The sequence below is a fragment of the Gekko japonicus genome, unplaced genomic scaffold, assembly GCF_001447785.1.
Source record: "Gekko japonicus isolate JY-2015 unplaced genomic scaffold, Gekko_japonicus_V1.1 scaffold717, whole genome shotgun sequence".
NCBI lineage: Eukaryota > Metazoa > Chordata > Lepidosauria > Squamata > Gekkonidae > Gekko > Gekko japonicus.
The window spans coordinates 528,012-551,710 of NW_015164204.1; the positions used below are offsets into that span (position 1 = coordinate 528,012).

Genomic DNA, 23,699 nt, shown 5'->3' on the forward strand with positions numbered 1-23,699 from the left:
TTTGGAGGAAAACCAAATCCTGAAAATAACCAGGAGTGTTTGACGGCATAGGAACAGAGGACAGAGTCAATATGACTGGACACGCCTAATCTCCTAAAATAGCGGGAAGGTGAAAACAGTCCGGTTAGCACGCTTGCAACAGCAGGCTCAGAGGTGGGTGAGGCAGACAGTGCCACACTGGCATGCTCCTTTCCCTGTCTGTGGAAGGGAGCCCACAGACTCACGGCTCAGCGCATCAGATGAAGGGCGCTCCTCCTAAGGTGCTGCTAAATTTCTGCTTGATTTTGCAGTGGTGGGCTGTGCAACTGGGGATATGCCTGTGGTTGTGGCAGTGTATTCCTTGCCCTGGAGATCCTTGGGGAGGACTTCCACTGGCTAGCGCCAACAGGCACCTTTTCTCCACTGGAAGGACAAAGGTGAGCAGTGGGCCAGCAGGCTGTTGATCCAGCAAACACAGCCAGACCACTGACTTCCAGCTGCCTACCATAAGCTTGAACGGAAGGCATGCTGGCTTGAAAACCTCAGCCTCCCCAAGACCTTTTATCTGGAGCTCAGATACCCTTAGATTTAAGGACACTCCTCCCATCTTAAAAAGCCCTTTGATTCCAGATCCAGTGAACAGGATCTGTGCTCCTCGAGGATCCTGGTTTTAAGTTCTGCCAGCATAGCCCCATTTTAGGGGTCCCTCCCCGTCTCCTCCGCAGGCAAAACACATCCAGTTCTTTTAGCCTTTCCTTCCAAAGCCAGACATTCCAAGCACAGGGTGATCAGCTCATTCTTTGTGCAGCTGCTCTGATGAAACCCTCCACATTCCCTCATTTAATCTCGGGCCACACCCTTCCGGCTCCCAGAAAGCACCCCTACATATTGCAAATCAAACCAAGGAGAATGCCCCTTGCCAAGTGCCACTTGTTGCCCCCAACTCTGCGGCTCCCCCTTTCCTTCGGCTTCACAGAGATATGAGCAAAGATGCAGCCCTCACAGGGAGTCAAGGGGCACTGGGAGAAGGCAGATGAGGCAAAGGCTGAATGGAACCAGATGGGAAGAGCTCTCCAACATCGGTTTCTTGGAATCTGAAGTTCAAGGCATTCTCAGGCCTCCAGTGTAGCATCTTAGTTGTAATAAGTACTTCTTGACTTTATAGTGAAAGGGGGGGAAGAAATCACTTTCAGGATTAGGAGCAGTGGGGAGTCAGGAGAACAGATGGAGACCATCATAAGCAAGCTAAGTGAAACGTTCACTTGTATCTGACATTGCCCTTCACTCAAACCTACCTGCTGTACACGCCCAAGTCCCCAGCTAACGCCGCACACATGCAAAGATATCCCTATCAGCCTGTCAATTTTTGCTTCCATCTAGGATCACTGTATCTACACCACTCTAGGCTGCTCAGTGTGTATTAACCTGCTTGTCCGGAAGGTCGGTAATTCAGCAGTTCGAGACCCGAGTACCGCATGACGGAGTGAGCTCTCATTGCTGGTCCCAGCTCCTGCCAACCTAGCAGTTCGAAAGCAAGAAATTGCAAGTAGACTAATAGGTACCACTTCGGTGGGAAGGTAACAGCGTGCTGTGCACCTCGGCATCTAGTCATGCTGGCCACATGACCACGGAAATGTCTTCGGACAGCGTTGGCTCTTCAGCTTATGTTCCCTTTGGAACACAGTCTCGCCATGAAGTCTCAAGAGAACAGACTCAGCAGCTTTGGCACTTTGTATCCCAATCTGTTTCCAGAGAAGGACTGAACAAAGGACTTGCGAGAACTGCAGCAGCGGGCCAGGCCAAAGCTGGTGTTGCAGTGAAGACACCCCCCCCACCCCCCAGGAAGAGCCAGAACAGCAGGAGCTTGCACAGAATGATAGTCGGGGGGGGGGGACCTGTACAGTGATCAACGGTACGCAGGACAGATGTTGAGGAGGCGGGCAACCAATTATTTGGCTTCCCTTGCTGAAATCTCCCAATTGTATCTGGCCAACGTTAATGAGATTTATTGCTGCTCCTTGGTTTGTGGCCTACTTGCTGCCAGTCATTTAGTACTGTTGGAACCTTATGAATCCTATTGCCTGTATTACCTGCCATTTTAATTGTTTTAACTAACTTATTCATTATAACTTATTTTTAATGGTTTTACAATATCTATGGCTGTCACCTGCCCTGAGTCTGCTTGCGGGGAGGGCGGGATATAAATTGAAACAAACAGATAGGTAGATAAATAAATATCAAATTTCCATCAAGGGTTTACCTGCAGTCATACATAAGTCAAACCTGATTCTATGCTGTAAGATACGGTTCGTACCTGAATTCTACCTCTCTGGATGTATTACACATGCTTTGTAACCAGATGCGCTGTGTTACACATGCTTTGTAACCGTGAAACCTTTATTATGAGAGTAACATCTGCTTTATTACAGAACTCGACCGTGCACAAGGAGGACGGGCTGTGCAGAAAAATATGCTTTAGGCCCCCAAACTCCGGCTGGAGAACTGAGTGTGCAGACGCTGGCCACCCTTGCTCTAAAAAGAGAGGGACGGCCTCGCTCTGTCCGACTGCACAGCTCCACTTTGGCTCCTCTTCATGGCTTCTATTTGTCTACAAAGCTTATCTGACTCCAGGTTAATAGGTTTCAGGCTGTTCCAAGGAAAAGGGTCAAGCTCCGATGGGCCAGTGCTGAGGCGGGTGAAGATGCAGCAAAATTCTCAAGCTTGCTTTCCAAAAGAGCTTCTTTCAAAGGCCAGAACAAAGTCCCCCCAAAGATGCAAAAGGGGCCAGCGTATGTTGTTAAAATAGCTGCAGTCCAGCTAATCAACTGGGAAATGGGGACCCTGCCAGCACTGGAAGCGTCTGGAGGTACAGCAGCCAGGGGCAAGCTCAGCCAAGTTCTCTGCTGGGAGAACACAACCTCCAGCAGGAATAAGGGACTTCCATTAGCCAGGAGGAGTCTGACCGCCTGCAGTGCATTACTGAGCACCCAACGTGGTGCCTCATCTTGGCTGCCGAATATTAAAGGAAAGCACTGCAGCTATGGCTCTCCAAGCAGGACGCTGGGATTGATTTCTGCCACTTCTCAGCTTTGCAGCAGTTACTGGCAACAGACTCTTGCAAAGAGTTGATGGATCCGCCCTCTGAGCAAGTGCACACTATATTTCAGTAACACCCAATGGGCAGCTATAATTCAGACAGACAAAGGAAAGGAATTCATGTACACAATGTTCAGTCAGTTTGTGGAACTCACTGCCACATGAGTTAGCAAGAAGGGATGCAACACATTCAAGGAGGGTTGTCACGATGGTCAAACAGAACTTTCATGTTCAGGGGCAGTGAACCCCTGTGCCATGTAGGCACAGGCCTTTCAGGGCCTTTCAGGGGCATCTGATGGCCACTGTGGAAAGCCACACAGCAGGCTTGACCTGTCTGATCCAGCAGGGATCTTCTTATGCTCTCCGTTCCTTCCACTGAGGACTCTGGTAGCCATACACATCTGAGATTAGGGGAAGAGACTGCAGACTGGAAGGCGTTCTTTCCAGACAGACTTAACCCCCACCTTCTCTTTTTCTTCACATAAGCCATTTATCTGGTTGCCAAGGCAAGTACTGACTCCTCCCACATCAGGACTCCCCCTCATAAGCGGCTTGATTGGGCCAAGACCCCTGCCAATCAGTGAACGTTCTGGGACTCTCAGCCAAGTAGGTAAGTGCCACCCTTTGGCCATTGTAGCTCAATGGAGCCTCCATGTTCAGAGATAGTACACCACCAAACCCAGGTGCTAGGGACAAGCAGGAAAGGGCAGTGTCTTCCTACCCTGCTAATCTACCTCATTTATAGCCTTCCCTTTCTCCATGGAGATCAGAAGAGTGTACACGGTCCATCCTTCATATTACCCTCACAACAGTTACCCTGTGAGGCAGATTAGCAGAGAGAGAATAGTCACACGGTAAGTAATAGTCACACGGTAAGTAGGAGAAAGGATCTGAACTTGGTTCTCCCTGCCCCCAAGTCATTACATCACAGTGATATACAAGTTTCCCAGAGCCACCTGGTTTTTGGAAACAGCCTTGGATTATATGGAGTTGTGCTCCTATCCAAAAGGCTCTCCCAATATTCTTCAATGACTGCCAACGCTCAGGATCATTTTATTTCTCTCTCCTCCAATGGGTGCCTCTCCCAGGGGGCTTCAAACAAGCTTCTCTCTGCTCGGTCCCAGGTGAATACCAAACTGCTGGGCCACTCACTTTCTGTTCTGTGTCTGCTCTCAGTGATGCTCAGATGGTTCCTTTCTAGAGCTAGGAAAGCCTCAAACAAAAACAGACTCTACCCCAGAAAACAGGCCTCAATTTCCAGCCTCCTTTCATATTCTAGACTAGGAGGGAAGAGAACAGACCAGACTCAAATATCATTTTCACTTAAAGGAACAACTGGGGCACACATGCAGAATTACATGCAGCAAGAGTCTTAACATGAAACTGTGAATGCAATGTATTGTTTCACCAGAGGGAGCCTGAAATGGAAAACTGACCCATGGGCACATTGCATTCAAGGGAAAGATCCAGAAGCAAAAGGTCCAAAGGGACAGATCTCTCCTACCCTGCACAATGATACAAGCCCAAGCAACAGGACTTCTCAAGCATCTGCTTATTTGTTTTGAGGCAAATAAGGACCCAGCGCTCAAAAAAGACAGGCCAAAATGGAAAGCTTGCTGACAAAGGGATGGATCCTATGTCAGCCAAGAGGGGCACACAGATGGGGAAACTTGTCCCAGGATAGCACATCTCTAGGTCACACTGATTTAAAAGAGGCTGGACGGAAAGCTAACACGAGGTGCCATCTCATGACGGAAGTGAGAACTGCAAGTACAGAAAATTATTCTGGCAGACGAAACTCCCTGAACCATGGAATGCATTCAAAGACAAGGGGAGACCTGAAAATTACACAGACGTGTAAAGGGTATCCCTTTCCCTCTCTGGCTACCACAACGGCCATGGATACGAACGTAGCATCATCAGCCAGCCATCTTTCCCATGTTCGGACTTCCTTCACTTGTTGTTGTTGTTCAGTCACACAGTCGAGTCTGACTCTTTGCGACCCCATGGACCAGATCACGCCAGGCCTTCCTGTCTTCCTCCATCCTCTGAAGTTTGCTCAATTTCATGTTCGTTGCATCTTTGACACTGTCTAACCATCTCATCCTTTGCCGTCCCCGTCTTCTTTGACCTTCAATCTTTCCCAGCATCAGGGTCTTCTCCAGTGAGTGCTCCCTTCTCATTTGGTGGCCAAAGTATTTGAGCTTCAGTTTCATTATCTGGCCTTCCAGGGAACAGTCAGGGTTGATTTCTTTTAGGGTTGACTGATTTGATCTTCTTGCAGTCCAAGGGACTCTCAAGAGTCTTCTCCAACACCATAGTTAAAAAGAATCTATTCTTCAGCGCTCGGCCTTCCTTACAGTCCAACTCTCGCAGCCATACATGACTATTGGGAATACCATTGCTTTGACCATGCGGACTTTTGTTGGCAGGGTGATGTCTCTACTTTTTATCATGCTGTTGAGGTTCGCCATCGCTTTCCTCCCAAGGAGCAGGCGTCTTTTAATTTCATGGCTGCTGTCACAGTCTGCGGTGATCTGGGATCCCAGGAACGTGAAGTCTGTCACTACTTCCACAGCTTCCCCTTCTATTTGCCAAGGAGTGATGGGGCCGGATGCCATGATCTTAGTTTTTTTGATGTTGAGCTTCAAGCCCACTTTTGCGCTCTCCTCTTTTACCCTGAGCAAGAGGCTCTTGAGGTCCTCTTCACTTTCTGCCATCAGAGTGGTATCGTCTGCATATCTGAGGTTGTTGATCTTTTCCCCAGCAATCTTAATTCCCGCAATCTTAATTCCCAGCAATCTTAATTAATACAATAGATTGCATGGCACATATTGGCGAAAGATTTTCATATCACACTGTGCAAGAAACAGGCAAACTGAAAACGCCAGCAACAGGCTGTCACTAAGTAGTCTCCACAGCCACCCACATATGCCAATGTATTGTCAATACAAATTAGTAAAGTGCCTATGCAGATAAGATTGAGGTAAGTGCTGAAGGCACTTGGTGAGTTGCAACCATCATAGGTGACATATAGTTAACAGCACAAGGACAAATAAGGTGCCTTCTAGTCAGACTACTGATCTATCAAGGTCTGTATTGTTTCCTCTGATGGACAACAGCTTTCCGGGGTCTCAAGTGGAGGCCTTCCTCATCACCCATTACATGATCCTCTTTAACTGGAGGTGCCAGAGACTGAACCTTGATATCAGAGTCACCATTGCAGAGAAAGGGGGAAAAGAGACCTCTTTACATCTCTATTGAGCTCTGCTCCTTTCTTTGTAAACAGCGATCATGGATTGTGTCTTTCAGCTGTTAAGAAGGCTGACATTTTGACTGACAATCTATGGTGCAAAATACTAGAGGGAGGATTTACAGACTGAAAACAGAAATGTTCAGTCTAAAGCTTTATATGTTTGGGCTTCCTATGATAACGAAGTGGTTAATGCAGATTTTAATTTGTGGGAATTGGAAAAGAGTAACAATGTACATTGAAGTAGAAATTCAGCTCCTGGAAAGGATGGTGTTTGTTATTAAATGAGATGACAGTTGCCTGTTGAGTGTTGATATAATTTTGTTTGAAGGGCAGGTAAACTGCCAAGGGGATGGAAACATGTTGTAATAAACCCAGTAGGAAAGCTTGGGCAACTGCCCTTCAGTCTTCACTCATGTTTAATATTTTGTATAAGAAAAGATATGGAAAATATTCTTAATGATAAGGTTGTGGTTTAGTTTGGAAGTTGCAACTGAAGTATGATGACGTGTGGGTAATAAGAAATATGTATATGCACCTACATATAGAGACTTACAGTTTCAAATACGTCATCCCTAGGGTTTCCACCCCCAAACCTCCATTTCGATTTTTTATCCTTAAGCAAATTGAATCTATGATTTCCTTAGTTTCGTGCCCTTGCCTTATACTGAATTTCCCCCATAAAATGTATGCATTATTCAATGTTATTATTAGATATATAAGACATGCATTTTATGTATACTGTGCTGGATATTAAAAAGTACAGTATATATAAACAATTACTGTAAATTAATCTACAAAAAACATCAACAAAAAGTACAGAACAAAAACTGTGGGCTATCAAAAAAAAGAAATAAAGTAAGGAACATTTGCTCATTCCTAATATTTGTCTTACTGGATACTGGTGTCTGGGTATGTTGCAGGCAGGGTTCCCAAGTCTGGCTCTGGACATCTTGTAAATTTGAGGATGGTGCCTGGGAAGGGCAGAGTTTCGAAAGGGGAGGGAAATGAGCAGGGGTGTACTTCCACAGATTCCACCCTCTGACAGTCTCATTTCCTCCAGGGGAACTGATCTCTATAGACTGGAGATCAATTATGATTCTGGGAGAACTCCAGGCCCCACCTTCCTATCAGTATTGTTCTTTGCAGCATCGGACTTTCCTTTCACTATCAGACACATCCACAACTGTGCGTCCTTTCGGCTTTGGCCCAGCTGTTTCACTCTTTCTGGGGTTACTTGTACTTGCTCCCTGCTCTTCCCCAGCAGCATATTCTTCCTTCACTACAGCTTTTAAAATATGGTGTAGCAGGATTTTGATTATATTACAAGTTTTGCTGATCATGCACATTTTCATGTAGTTGTGAGCTCATATCATTTGTAGTTCAAACTAATCACATAAAGTTTTTTTACCTTTAACAGTTAATTAAAACAGATACAGAAATATTAGACTACCTTTTAACAGACATTAAGAATTAAGTCTAGCCTTCTATTCTTGCTTGAAACAGGTAACAAGCTCTTATCAGATGCATTTTTAGATGCACTGGTTTGATTACCTCATCAACAGCTAAAAACCAATCATTTATCTAGATGATGGTCACATGTTTAAGATGGAACCATTTAGCATAAAATAAGATTGCTATTTTTCTATATAAATGCATTGATGTGATAAACAAATCAGATTTCTCTGGACAGAACAACCATTGGATACTCACTGTGAAGGGTCCTTCTCCTCTGAGGCTTGGAGGACATCTTGTGGGTGATTCCCATCCATCACTTAGGGAGGCAGGATTAAGTTCAAACTTCTTGTTTCCTGTGGTGGGAATCACCCTAGGCTCAGTTCTGGTGCTCCCTAAGCAGTGTTTTAATAATTAACCTTTTATAAACAGTAATAGAAAAAACCTTAATAACCTGCTAACATATATAGAGAAACAGCCACAGTAACGTGAACAGGAAGAAATATAATAGATAAGGCTTGTACTCTCTCTCTCTTTCTGTTTGCCAGGCATGGAGGAAGAAATAGTACAGGAAAAAAGTAACAGAAAAACTAAAGAAGACGATCTGGGAGGGCCAAGATGTCCTCCAAGCCTCAGAAGAGAAGGACCCTTCACGGTGAGTATCCAATGGTCGTTCTCCCTCTGAGGTGGAGGCCATCTTGTGAGACCTCCCAGAGCAGTGTCCCTAAATGTTGGGAGGGAGGTCGTCATCGCAGGAAAGGACAGACTGAAGCACTCTCCTGCCAAAGGCTGAGTCTGCAGAGGCATGCAAATTGATTTAATAGTGCTTAAGTGAGAGCCAGTTTGGTGTAGTGGTTAAGTGTGTGGGCTCTAATCTGGGAGAACTGGGTTTGATTCCCCACTCCTCCACTTGCACCTGCTGATGTGACCTTGGGTCAGTCACAAGCTCTGGCATAGCTGTCCTTGAAAAAGAGCAGTTTGTGTCAGAGCTCTCTCAGCCCCACCCACCTCACAGGGTGTCTGTTGTGGGGAAGGGAAGGAAAAGGAGTTTGTAAGTCACTCTGAGACTCCAAGTGAAAGGCGGGGTATAAATCCAATCTCTTCTTCTCTCTTCTCTTCTTCTTAATGAATGTGGACATGGATGACCATGTAGCAGCCTTGCAAACTTCCTCCACTGAAGCGCTATTGATGAAAGCAGCATTCGTAGCTGCACTGCGTAAGGAATGCGCTGTAATTCCCTCTGGTGGGCTCAGTTTTAGGCTCTTATAAGCTTCAGCTATGCAAGATCTAAGTACTTTACTTATGGCCACACTTGACATCATCTTTCCTGTGTGTGGGGGAGAGATGTTCACAAACAAGGCTTCTGTTTTTCTGAAAGAGCTCATTTTGTAAATGTAGCACGTAAGTGCCCTTCTTACGTCTAGAGCATGCCAAAGCTTCTCCTTAGAATGTGTGGGGTTTGGAACGAATGACGGTAAGCATAGCTCTTGCACTCTATGAAACTGTGTATTGATTTTAGGACAAAAGGTAGGGTCTGTTCTCAGAACAACCTTTTCCATGTGGAAAACACAGAGGTCTTGATCGGATGGATAATGCGCTCAGCTCCGATATCCTCCTGGCCGAGGTTATGGCTACCAAAAAGAGATCCTTCATCCTTAGGAACTGCAAAGAAATTTGTCTGATCGGTTCGAATGGGGCTTTTGTGAGTGCCATGATAACTGTGTTGAGTTTCCAGGTAGGAAACCTGTGTTTCGTTGAAGGAAGTTTAGCAGATGCTCCTTTTAGGAAGCGTACTGGAAACGTACTATGTGAGAATGTTGAGAAATGAAGTGCCCTTATAAAGCGGGAGAATTGAGGCTAGAGCTGCTACCTGTCTTTTTAGTGTCACCGCTCTAAGACCGCTAGCCATGGCATCTTGTAGAAAAGGCCAGACATGATCTTAGAATGTAGAGGATCTACCTTCTTCCTTCTGGACCAGCAAACGAAGGCTTTCCATGTACAATTATATATCCTGGAAGTTGACGGTCATCTGGATGCCAGGATCGTTTCTATGACCTGAGGATCATAACCTAGTTTTAGCATTGTCCTCCGTTCAATTTCCACGCGGTCCAGCAGAACCACTCTGGTCTGGGATGCCAGAGTGGGCCCTGTATCAACATGTCTGGAGGCGTTGGAAAGTGGAGAGGCTGAGTTACCGACATCTGTTGCAGGGATGTAAACCATGGCCATCGTGGCCAGTACGGCGCCACTACTATAACATGTGCTTTCAGTATTTGAATCCTTCTGAGTAGCTTTGGAAGGACTGGTAGTGGTGGGAAGGTATAAAGAAGTCCTCCAGGCCATGGAGACGTTAGGGCATCTATGCTCTCCACTTGGGAATGATAGTACTGAGTAAAGAACCTGACTAGCTGCGCATTGGTTGGTGACACAAAGAGGTCCACCAGTGGAGTTCCCAATGTCTCTTTTATGAACTGAAAAATCTTCCAGTTCAGAGACCATTCACTCTCCTGTAGTGACTGACGACTCAGCCAGTCCGCCTGGATGTTCACTTCTCCTTTCACATGTTCTGCCCTTATTGAGGATAAATTGGATTCTGCCCATTCCAGCAGTTTCTTCGCTTCCCTGTGTAGAGCTAAAGATTTGGAACCTCCCTGTTTGTTCAGATACGCCTTTGCTGAGATGTTGTCTGTCCTGATGAGGATGTGTTTCCCCTGAATGAGGTGGGCAAAGTGCTGTAGTGCCAATCTGACAGCTCGTAGCTCTAAGAGGTTGATGGGCAGTTTGCGTTCCTCTGGTGACCATTTGCCCTGAGCCATAAGGTTCTGCATGGTGGCTCCCCACCCTGACAGGCTGGCGTCCATGAATACCTGGGTCCTGTCTGGGATCCAGAACATCTTGCCTTGAGTAAGATTGTTGATGTGTGTCCCCCCAACGGAGACTCGTCTTCATCTGTAGGGGGACCTTTACCAGAAGATCCATCCAAAGAGTAATGTGGTTTTGAAAAGGTCTCAGGAACAGTTGGAGTTGCCTGGAATGTAGCCTTCCCCATTGAAGCGTGTCGAAGGTTGCCACCATGAGGCCCATCAATTTGGTTAGGATGGATATGGAAGACATTCTCACTGAGATGATTTGGATTGTCAGGGAGCGAATCTTCCTCACCTTGTCTTTTGTAAGGAATAATTTTGTGGACCGGGTGTCTATGATGACACCTAGGTGCTCCAGTCGTTGAGTGGGTCTCAAGGAACTTTTCTTTATATTGTCTTTTGTGTGTCGTATTTTGCTTGTTCTCTTGTCCTGGATCAAATCAACAGGTCATCTAAGTAGGGATGAGTGTGTACCCCTTGTTCCTGAAGAACGACTACTGGATGCACCATATTTTGGTAAATACTCGGGGAGCTGAGGATAGCCCGAATGGGAGCGCTCTAAATTGAAAGTGTTCTTCCTCCATGTTCAAGCGTAGGAGGAACCTCCTGTGGGAGGGGAATATTGGGATATGCATGGTCAAGTCTATTGATGTGAGGAATTCCTCTGGTTGTAGAGATTCTGCTATTGATCGGAGGGTCTCCATCCGGAAATGCTTGGGTTCCACGAATTTGTTGACAAACTTCAGGTTCAATATAGCCCTCCAGTCGCCTGTCTTCTTAGGGACAGTAAAAAAGATTGAGTAGACTCCTGTCCCCAGTTCCTTTGCAGGAACTGCTTCTGTTGCTTGAATTTTTAGTAGATGGTTTATTGCCATTTTGGTTCTTTCTTTCGAATATTTTTGTGTGTTGGAGATGCAACAAATCGGTGGGGAGGGAGAAATCGAAAGTCGATTTTCTAGCCTTCTCTGACAATGTCTGTCGTCCACACATCTGCATGGGAGACCACCCATGCTTGATGGAAGACTGTAAGACGACCTCCCACCGGCGGATCTCGATAGTCATACTCTAGGGCTCTTAGGCTCCCTGTATCCTTTACCCTGATGGTTAAAGTTGGGTCTGGAGAATCGGGCGTTGAAGCCTCCCCTGCTAAAGGACTGCTGGTTGTTGTTCCATGGCGGTCTTCTGTCTTGCCTGAATCTAGGTAGCGTGTGTTGTGTACGAAAGGAAGAAGTCGAAGGAGAGGTTCCCTTGTCCCCTAGGCGAACCATCTTGGGCATAGCCTTTTTCTTATCTTGAGTTTCTACAAGGATCCTCTCTAGCGGTTCTCCAAAAAGCTTGTCGCCCTGAAAAGGATAGGCAGAGACAATTGCCTTGGATTGATAGTCCGCAGGCCAAGCTCTAAGCCAAACCATTCTGTGGACAGCTGCTGTAGCAGCCAGGGCTTTAGAAGCACAAACCATAGTGTCCAGGGTAGCATTGGCTGCGTAGAACACTGCCTTCAAAACTCGGTTGGCACCTTCCATAAGTCTGCGGTTGTTATCGGGTAGTGACTGGATGAGTTTCCTCATCCACACTATAGTCTCCCTGGAGACAGTAGATGTTCATGCCGACATTTTGATTGCCATAGCGCTGGCTTCATGTGCTTTTTTCAGTCCAAATTCTGCTCTTCTGTCAAAGTTGTTTTTCAGGTTGCCATGTCCGTCTTCTGAAACCAGTCCTGATGATCGCAGAGCCGCTACAGGTGCGTCTACTGCCAGAACCTGCAACATACTTGAAGCAGAAGATGAAATGGGGTAGTTTCTTAGCAGCCCTTGACACAGGTCTATTAGCCAGTGGTCTCTTCCATTCTGCCTTCATTTTCCTGGTATAAGAGTCAGGGAAAGGAAAGGCCATTTCTGAATAGTCAACTGGGGGAAAGAATTCGTCTGTTATTTCATCCCCCTCCTTTTTGTCTTGTGCATCAGGTAGTTTTCCCCCCCCAGGTTGTGAGCCCTGAATGCGTAGAGCTGAGAGGGTATTTGAAAGTAGGTATGCAATATCTTCCCCCTTAAAAAATCTAAAGGATTGATCCCAGGGAGCTGTTTTGTTTTCGTCCTCTTCATTAGAGGAGAATTCCCCCTCCTCTTGATCACTGGGAATATGGGATATAGATTCCTCCTCCTCATCCATTATATCATTTGAACAACCCTCCCAGGGAAGCCTCTTCTGGGCGGCCTTGGTGGGCCATGGCTGAATTCCCTTGAATTTGCTTGGGGACGAAGGAAGTGATGGGGGGAGGTAGGGGATGGGTGTCCCGGCCCCTGGAATCCCTGGAAAGGGCAATCTCTTCCCTCATGGCTTACCTGATATATGCCATTAAAGATAGGGAAATAGGGGGGGAACCGTGTTCGGTTACGTTACCCTCTGAACGTCCCATGCCGTCGTTTTCCTCACAAGCCTCATAGGACTGATTCTGTCCTGCAGATTGGCTCCTGTTCTGCCCACCATTTTCGGGGCATCGTGGTTGCGGGAATTGGCACCGATGGCTGGTCCTGTCTTTCTCCGGGCGCCAGCCGGAAGTTTTCAAAATGGCCACCGGAGTTTGTGCGGGCTCTTTCTGCGCAGATGTTTTGGCGCGCTTTGCTGCTTTGCCCTCTCCTTGCCTCTCCACCGTGGCTGTCGTCCTTTTTCAGGCTGAGCCTTCAATCTCCGCAGCGTTAGGTCCTGAGGCGTCGCTCTCCGGAGTGGAAAAGAAATCATCTTTGTCCTCCCGATTTCCCATCCGACTGGAGGGTTAGGCTTGTGCTGAGTAGGAAGGGCACAGAAGTATTTTTCCCTCAGTCTTCAGCAGAAGGGGGGGGTAGATAGCGAGGAGAGGCAGATTTTTTTTTTGAAAGCAGAAGACTAGAAGTAAAGTTCAGCAAAGTTAGAAAGATAGAGAAAAGAGAGTAAGCCAATAGAACAGTCAAAGGATAAGGCAAAGCCTAGGCCTAGCTGCTCTCCCTACTGAGGCAGGAAAAGAACTGAGCCTAGGGTGACTCCCACCACAGGAAACAGGAAGTCTGAACTAATCCTGCCTCCCTGAGTGATGGATGGGAATCACCCACAAGATGGCCTCCACATCAGAGGAAGAACTCTCAGGAGATATAAGGTGAGACTTCTGTTTGTGTACGTGATCTAAGTTACAGAAAAATTCCTAAAAGCAGTTTAAGACCATAACCTGAAACCTAGTTTGCTTTAAGACTGCATTTACTTTAGTACGGTTGAGAAATGCTAGGAGATTTGACAATATTGGCACTTGCTTTTGCAGCCGCTATAGGGTTAATTCTCACATGCTTGTTTTTCTAACATCTTGTCTAATAAATTGTTTCTTTTTAAAGTAAAAGATAGTAACTCTCTGAAGGTTGTCTTCCTGGTTTGCTTATGAGAGTTCAAAGAACAGAACTCACAATTAATTTGTACCGTTAAAAATTAAGGGATGCAAGTTTCCTTAATCCAATAGATCCTGGAGACGTGTGTGTTGAAATAGTATAAAAGATCAATTCTTAGAGAGCTAACTAGTCCAGATTCTCTACCTGAATGAGAGAGCCGAGCACATTATCTCATTACAATAGGACTGGTTCACTCAGCCAGTGTGGTGTAATGGTTAGGAGTGGCAGACTCTAAATTAGGAGAACTGGGTTTGATTCCCCACTCTTCCTCCACATGAAGCCTGCTGGATGACCTTGGGCCAGTCACAGCTCTCTCAGACTTCTCTTAGCCCCACCTACTCACAAGGTGCCTATTGTGGGGAGAGAACAGAAGGCAACTGTAAGCTGCTTTGAGACTCTGTAGGGTAGAGAAAAGCAGCATATAAAAACCAACCTTCTCTTCTATTTCTTCATTCATTCCATGCTCCTCTTAGAAAAAGCCTATTAGTCTCAACATAAGCAAGATGTAGTTCACTTTCTCTCCCTGACCATCACCACTGAATAGTTGAAAAACCCAACAGCTGAACAATAAGACTGTTCTATAATCCCCTTTCCCCCCTATCTCCTTTCTCTACTATTAGTATCTCTGTGTCTGTACAAATATATATTTATTTATAATAAAAATCCCTTTTTTCTGTATCTTTCTCTACTATTATTCTGGTTTAAAAACAAAAATATATTTATAACAATAAGACTGCATCTGCTTATTTGACTCACAGCTGTTTCATATGCCTGGTCCATACAGCCCACAACAGTTTCAGTTCCCTTACAATTTTTCTAAGAAAATGAAAACTCCTGTCAACATCTCTTGTCTGGCTGACAGGGACTGTCCTGGGTCTCAAGCAGAGGTCTTCCACATCCTCTACCCCAATCCTTCTAGCAGGAGATGTGGGAGATTGAACCTGGGACCTTCCATATGCTAATCATGAGATGTTCTACCACTGAGCCATGCCAACCCCACACGAAGCTATCTTCATGCTGAGCCAGACCCCGCTGGTCTATTATTAGTCCGTACTGCCTACTCTGATGGTGGGTCTCTCGTGGAGGTCCTTTGCATCACCCACTATCACTTGGCCACTTGCTCCTGTGCCATGTTCAGCCAGAAGCCAGCCCAACGATTTCCAAGCCCTGCCTTCTGAGCAGCCACAAATAGGTTTGCACCCCAAGTGACTGACTACCAGCAACTCTGGCACTTTGTAAATTGCACAAATATTGTGTGACCAACTCCTGAGAAAGGGTGATCCATTTGCTATTTTTTGACAGTGCTGCTATTTCACTTCTTCTGCATTGCGTCTATTAAGTCTGTTCATCTCACTGCCTTGTGAACATTTGCAGTGCATTTTGTTTAATGCGTATCCCCCTGCTTTCTTCCTCCAGGTAACTCAAGGTGGCTTGTGTAAGATTCCCAGGCGGCCTCACATTCAAGCACTAACCAAGAACATGTTTGCTTAGCTTCAACAAAAGTTGCTGCATTACATGCCTTCAAACCACATCCTGGGCCCTTGATTCTTCCATACTACCTGTATAAGCCCTGTTCACAAGTTACATTGAACACACATACCATACAAATACGCTATACACAAAATGTGAATTGACTAACACTCATGGTAAATTCGATGCATGTACAACTGAACATGTGATACAAACGCCATGTCTATCCAGCTACTGGTTCTGGTTTCAGTTGCAAAATCAAGGCACACTGGCTGTTTCTTACAAAGAGACTCATGCACTTATATATAGGATGTATGTGCATTCACTGCAATGCATCAACAGGGCTTGAAGTGTTTTCTACAAAGGACCTCGTCTGAACAATGAGGAACTCTGCGCTGAAGCTCTACAAGGCTACGTGCCTTACTTGGGGTTAAATTTCTCCCCCTGCAACTATCCCTGTTCCCAGGGCCGGCTCAAGGTGTTTCTGTGCCCTAGGCGAGGCTGCCTTGTGGCGCCCCCTCAGCACAGATGCCAACCTCCTGGTGGGGCCGAGCGGGCATGCAGCTGGCGCCGTTACTCCCCGGTCTCCTGGCGGATGGCGCACGTGGCCTCCTGGTTGTGGCCAGCCAGCTGGGCCACCAAGGCGAACTTGGAGCGGTCCCATTCCTCTGCCGCGGCGCACTGTCTCCTCGGCATCCAGGCGCCAGCGGGCCTCCTGGGTGCAGCGCTTGCGCATCTGGCCACATCTCGCAGATCTGGCACAGGCGGTCGTGCTCGGCCTCTAGGTGCGCCTGCTCGCCCCGCTCAGCCTCCAGCAGCACCTGCAGGCCACGCACTTCTTGCTGGAAGAGCTGGGGCCGGCGCAGTGGGGCGCACTCCTCGTGGTGCACGTCCTCCATCTCCAGCAGCAGCGCCCGGCTTCGTGGCCATTCCTCGCAGGTCGGTCTGAGAGGCACCATTGCCCCCTGTAAGCCGCCCTGAGCCCGCTTGCGGGGAGGGCGGGGTAAAAATGCCTTAAATAAATAAATAAACAAATAAAATAAATTGCCGCAGAGGAAGCTGTTGTGGCAGCTGGCTGCACTCGGGGATGGGGAACGCGGGGCTGGCTGGGGATGCAGCTGCTTCGGCGGCAGAGCAGGGGAGAGCAGTGGCTCCCCAAGCCAGCGGCGCTCGCCTTGCGCACCCCCTACGCCACGTGGCTGGGAGCAGCAATGCCGCGAGGGCTTTTGGCGGGGGGGCACAGTTCCACACCCCATCTAGGGCCCGGCGCTCTAGGCAAATGCCTAGTTCGCCTAGTGGGTGAGCCGGCCCTGCCTGTTCCCTGAAGTTATCGAATACAAGGCTCTAAGCCCAATGGGTAACCCTGCCTGTCTTTTTTGGAGAATTTCTTACTGCTGCACAATGCTGCTTGGCTTCTTGAGGTGCCAGACACTGGCCACTGTCTGCTCGGCAAGTGATCACAGGCTTGTGAAATCCTTTGAATAAGACAATTTGTATTCCAATATTTACAATTGTTGATATTGTGTGTTAATTGTCTTGTAAAGCCAGCATAAATCAAGTGAAGAAAGTGGGGAAAATTAAGGGGGGGGGACACACAAGAGAATGTGCTCCCTAATGTATATAAAGGTTGTCTGATTTTTCACTTTTCATTTCCATTATTTTATTTTCACTTCATTGGTTACAGAAAACAGAGTTCTCTTTTCTTTTTTGTTTTTCCCCACTGGAATGGTGGGAAATGCACTTACAAGCTCACTGGATCCTCCCTGCCAAATTTCAAGCACATAAAAAGGTCCAAATTTTATAGGCAATCAAAATTCTCAGAAGCAAGAGGAAAACCAGCTCTTCTGCAATGGTTGGTTGTTGTTGTTGTTTTTTTAACGTTGTTCAATTGTTCAAGAAACAAGGAAAAGGTAACTTGGAAACTTGCCTGGCTAAAAAAAATCTGACCTAAAGGCTTCTGGAATGGTGGGAGCACCAAATCTGTCATACATGCACATCTCCAGTCTCTTACACAACCCGGAAGTTCATGTGACTTTTTTGGCCATTTAAGAGGCCCAGGGTGATATACGATGGTCTTACCATAGAAGGGAAGGGCTTACAAAATTTATTTATTTGTCAGAAATAAAGCATCTTAAAGGAGTCATATCACACAAGATGCAAACGCTGGCAAGTCAAGATAACTCCATTGGGTGACATGAAGGAAGCAATTGCCTATTTGACTAACCTGGGCTAAAGCAATGCCCACAGAGCTGGACCAAGGAGGAGAGGAAAGAGGAAGAGTAATCTATGAGGTCAGACCACCATTCAAGCCAACCACAACCTGGCACCTCACCCCCTGTACTCCCTATGATCCCTACATGGCAACCTGGATGCAAATTCCTTCACTGGCCTCCTCTGCCCTGGAAAATATCTAAATGTTTCACTCCCAGGTCACCAGGACATGTTTTTATTGCCAATATATGGACCTCGGGTATGAACAGTATCAATCAAGAGCTGCCTAAGGCTATCTCAAGAACATTCTTTGTCTTGGCAGCTCCTTCATATTTTAACAGCGTGATAAATTACTCATGAGAAAAAGAAACAAAAAAGGAGGCTTCAGAGCCAGCACAAGTTCTCTGGTAACCAAGCGCTGAAGACTGAAAAATCCGACTATCAGATAGTCACATTAGGTATCTAAAGCAACGCAGAAAATATGGTATCTCTTCCTCTTCAGATATTGTAATTGCTTCTAAAACTTGTATCTTGAAGCATGCTTACCTGGAAGTTCCACAGGAGTCAATAGTTCATTTCCAGGTGAGTAAGATGTCAAATAGCATTTTGATTCCTTGAATGTAGAAGCCATGCTATGAAAACAGCCCAGGGCTGAATATATAAATGAGACTTCCTATGGTGTTGGGTGACTGCTTAAGTTGGTGGTGCATGTTAAATCTTTCTGACACATTAAACACATGTGCAAAAAGGAACAGGTTATTCCTTAAAGAGGAGATGATGGAGACATACACTTTCCAGAAATTTTGAAGCCACGTGGGAAAACATTAAAGGGACATTCTAGAAAAAAACCTTGTGACATATGTGCATACACATAATGCATTTTATGTTAAACAGTAAGTTTAAGGCTGGTAACGAATTATTGCAACACATGCAATACTTACTTCCTTAGCAGCTCTAAACTTACCATTTAACATAAAATGCATCACTTACAACTTAGCATGTAAACCTGTACTGCTGACTATCTTTATGGAAAATATAAATGCTAATAAATTGCCAATACAGCCAATGCTAGAGAGCTGCAAGCCACCGCACCCTTTTCTATTTTAGCACACATGTCTTAGTTTTTGCCATCTAAGAAAAAAATAAGTTGAAAACAGAAACCAAATTTTGCAGTATGCAAAAGAAAGTGTACGATTTGAAAAGAGACATTCTCCAGTGATGCAGGCTGTCTTGCATAAAATCTTCAAGCTACATATTCTTAGTAAGTAAAACCTTGCCTTAAAAAGCATTCCAAAAGAGAGAAAAATTCAAAGGAGGCTTTTTTGCCCCCCCACATTCCCAAATTTCCTACTGGGAAAAACTTAAATAAGCTTTTTGCAATCTGGATACAGGGGGTAGGAATGGCCCTAGAAATACCAGATTGACATGCATGTCTTGGTTTCCAGCTTGATCTGAGGGAACCCAGCAGCAAAGCAGTGGCACAAATCACCTATACCTATAGAAACAGGGTACAAATAACCTAAAAGAAATAACTAACAGTGGGTGGGGCTGGCCGTAAATCATGGCCACCCTGTAACCCTGGTGGTATACCACTGCATTTACAACTATGGATCTTTTTCATAAGCGGAGAGCAGTTTGGAATTTTGCTTTGAGCTACTATCTTAAACACACTTAAGTAGATCCTATGCACATCCATAAAGTGAATGGAACTGTGAAGAGCTGCACAACACTTGCGTTTTTCTACAACCAACACCCCACTCAGCTCCTTGTCATTGGGCAATGATGTCCTCTTCTTAACAAAGCCGCTTCCTTGGCCTGTGTTTTCTGCACCCTCTTTCTCTCTCCATAATGCCTTAATTTTCACATCACCTCCAGGCTGAACCAGGATTTAGGATTTTTATTTCACTCTCTTAGCTAAATGTGGGAATCCCAAATCATAACTGTTAATTCGTTTAGTATTTCTTCCTGACCAGTTTTCACATATTACATTTCAGTCTATAGCTCCTGCATTGCATGGCCCTTTGTCCCTGCCGGCTGCCTGCCCTCCACTCTCCTAAAATAAATAAATGCAAAACAGGATCCAATCACAGGGACTAACAAAATGACCATCCACAAAAATTATGCTAGAATAAAATGTTGTTAGTCTTTAAGGTACTAAGAGTTTATTTCTACTGCAACAGACAACCTGTTTAGAATTACTACCACACAATGTGGTGTAGTGGTTAGAGCAAAGGTGTCAAATTCATTTGTTACGAGGGCCAGATCTGACATAAATGTCTCTTTGTTGGGCTGGGTCATGTGTGCCATCAAACGTAACGCCGGGTACTGGAGGTAGAAACTGTATAAAGGACAGCAGCTGGTAAGCACCGAGTTGGTGCGTCCTCACTGCAAGGCCCCCTGGGGTGGGAGGGGGGTGCAGAGGAAAACCCACAGAGGCGGACCAGAGAGGCAGCAGTGCAATGCTGGGCAGATGCTCCCATGATGCTTGACTGCTGCAGGCAAGGTTGTTTTGCTGTGCTAAAGCCATAATGGAGTGGCTCTGCCCATTCCCCCCCCAGCACTCCCTCCCTTGCATCAGTTGCTCGCGGGCCGCATAAGAGCCCTGGACGGGCGAGATCCAGCCTCTGGGCCTTATGTTAGACACCCCTGGGGGTAGGATCTGGGGCACTCAGGTTCAAATCTCCAATCTGCCATGGAAAACTAGCTGGGTGACCTTCGGCCAGTTATAGACAATCCACCTAACCTACCTCACAGAAGAGGGGGTGTTGTGAGGATACACTGGAGAGAGGGAGAATGTCGTATGGCACTCTGGGTCCTCACAGGGGAGAAAAGTGGAGTATAAATGAATGAAACAAATCCTGATATTTAAACAAAAAAATAAATGGAGTTATTCCTCAAAAACAGAGCTCTGTATCAGGGTCCTTAGTCGAGTTACACAACACAGGGCTTCATGAGAAGATAACTGTTTATTGGTAAATCCAGTACTAGAGACACGTGTACAGCTTGTGTCAGGAATGGCCGCCAATACTAGGGCCTCTGACTTATACTAGAATCAAACACCACCACCCCCGGTAAGCATGAGCCAATGGATACATCTCACACACGCGGGCAAAGCAAGCAGGCAAAGCAAAAGCCGTTAACTTTCCAAGTCGATTAAAAGTGCAGCTGGAGCATCTACAAGGTCAAGCATAAGATAGCAAATAGTTGGTGAGCCAGGGAAAGCTGACAGAAAATGGGAGGGCACCCCTCCACATTCCAGACATATGACAGGGCTACCTGACACTCTGCCACATGCCAAGTTTTGTCTATGGATCTTTTCTGTAAGAAGAACAGAGCCAACAAAGAAAAAGGAAGCCATAATAGTGATGCTGGAGGACAAGGAACAAACTCAGCAATACTTATGCTGTACTATGGAATTACAAGGACAAAAATTCATAGGCTGAAGGGGACAACATACTTTCACCACCACACCATACTAGAGATGTAAAACTTCTGGAAATGTTGAAGCTCGGAAAAAAAGCCAGTTTTTTTCATGGGAAAACGGAAATTTTTGGAAAAATTGAAAAAAATGCTACATTAGCACTTTTCTTTTCTTTTCCAGATTGAAAGTCATTCTGTTACTTTAGGAACATGAAATATGACTATGGACATTTTTACTTGGCATAAAATTATCACAACTAGCATATTAAAAATACAGTGTATCCAAACAATTATTACAAACAGAATACCCACCCATATGCAAAAACAAAACTGAAACCTTTTTCTTTTCCTGTGACAATAGCACCTCCTAAAGGAAGAAATGCATCTTGTTCTTGCATTGGAAAGTTCAGTTTGTAACCTAGGACTTGCTTGTCCTCAGTGTACAGAAATTAGATCAATCTGATACCATACATATTTTTTAGAAATGATATGGAAAATATCTGAACACCTTGTCTTAAAATATTTTATTCATCATGTTAAAATAAAATATTCCATAATCAATTTTTCTCTCCTTTTTTCAATTTTTCCAATTTTTCAGAAAAAAAACAAAAAAGGCTTCAGGGAAAAAACGGGGGGGACGGGACGTTTCCTCCCCGAATATTTTTGTTTTTTTCCCAGGCCTTCACATCTCTACCCCATACTACAAGCCATTCAACTGACCCCAACAACAATTTCATTCAGAAACAAATCAAGAAGAAGTAAGCAGTGACTCATGAAAGCTCATGCTCTACCACAACTTTTGTTGGTCTGTTAAGGTGCTACTGGGTTCTTACTCTATTCAGAAACAGAAATGTTTACATTGCTCTTCTTCTAAAGGTAAAAACGGTGAAATGAAAACTTCAGAGACTGGCCTATCATTCACCAAAGAGCCTTGGTAGACTCTTTTCGTCTACAAAGGCCCCAGTGGGATGAGGGTGGGTGTGGCATTCAGAGGTTTCGGCTCTCTACTAGACTTGTTATTCGATGCAGAGCCATGGCTCTTTACGCCTGGTGAGAAGGGTGGGCAATTCTCAGGAAAACAGTCTTCCTGTCTCTCTCCTACTCATTTCTTTATTTAAAAACACTTACTAGCTGCCTTTCTCCCTTATGGAACTCAAGACGGCTTACAACATAAGTACAAATAAAACATTAAAAAAACAAAAGCAACATGAAAAGTACTGGGTTCACCGCATGGAGGACTCGGAAAACGACATGCTGTAGCACACGTTTATTGTACTTCACATAGACAAAGACTGACTCTAACGGCCAACAGGGCCAACTATATACATATCCACCAGCAACCCCCCCACTCCCATTGGAGGGTTTAAATGTCCCACCAAGGTGGCTATTGGTTGGGGCTGGGGAATCCAGGATCCGAAGTTTCCTTTGTTTTCGGGTCCAAGCTCTGGCCTGTCCGTGGACCCCTGGAGGCAGTCCACGTACATAACACAACACTAAAAAGTAATAATTTTAAAACTCCAATTAAAAACTACCAATAAATAAAGAACAAATTAGTTAAATGCAGTCCTAACGAAAACTGTCTTCAACTGGTTCCTGAAGATCAACAGGGAGGGCCAGGCAAACCTCCAAAGGGAGGCTGTTCCATAATTGTGCATAATTCCACAATTTTGCATAATCAGAATCAAGAGGGGTTGTTGATCAATGCAATAATTTTTTTTGCTGGGGGAGGGGGAATCTCGCAGATGCAGGGGAGAAGAGGAAAAAAACACATTCCCATTCAAGCCATCTGCCTTGGCAACACTCAGAGGCTTGACACCTTTTTTCTTCTGATTTGACACACACTAGTATGGTGAGGAAAATGAGGAGAGAGAGAAGAACAAGGCACAGGACAGCTGCAGAACACAGAATTTGGTGAAGGAAGCCCCAGTCACAATGCAGGGTAATGTGACTCTCTTGCACAACACAGGAAAAAGAACTCGAGGCCCTTAGCTGGAGCCTGCCTTCCTTTGCCCCACCTTCCCCTTTGCAATAGTGGGAAAACCCTCTTGTTTCACAGCTAGGGAATGGGCTTCCTTTTGACACAGCTGAAAACAACACCAACTCTGGTTAACTTCTGCTCTCAAGAACTTCTAGACACTGCAGAAAATGTAGGGATGAGACATGCCAAGCAGTCTTCCTCAGACCCAAGTTGCCATTCCCTCTCACCAAGGCTTGGAAAACAAAAAGAAATTATCTCCGAAGCCATTAGATGTCGAGGACAGCAGACCTCCATCAGGCAGCTAGAACTGCACTTGATCTCTGTTTAGCTGCAATTCTTGGGCCTATCACCATCTTGCCTGACCTGTCTCCCAGAATTTATTATGATACAGGGGGAATATCTCAGGTCCTTGGAAGAACACTTATGATTAAGCAGGAGCAGAGGGATATGACTGAAAGAAATGAAAACATGCCTGTCACCGCAGTCACTGCTGAAAAAAAAAATCTATTTCTCTATTTCTCTGATTCACCTCTATTTCTCTGATTCTCTCTGTCTGCTCTTTC

At 45.5% G+C, this 23,699-nt stretch overlaps 1 protein-coding gene across 1 annotated transcript in view; it reads right to left on the bottom strand.

The window, feature by feature from the left end:
* ATP6V0D1 (ATPase, H+ transporting, lysosomal 38kDa, V0 subunit d1) overlaps positions 1 to 23,699 on the bottom strand; it is a 54,679-nt gene that overhangs the window by 29,840 nt on the left and 1,140 nt on the right. The window lies entirely within an intron of this gene.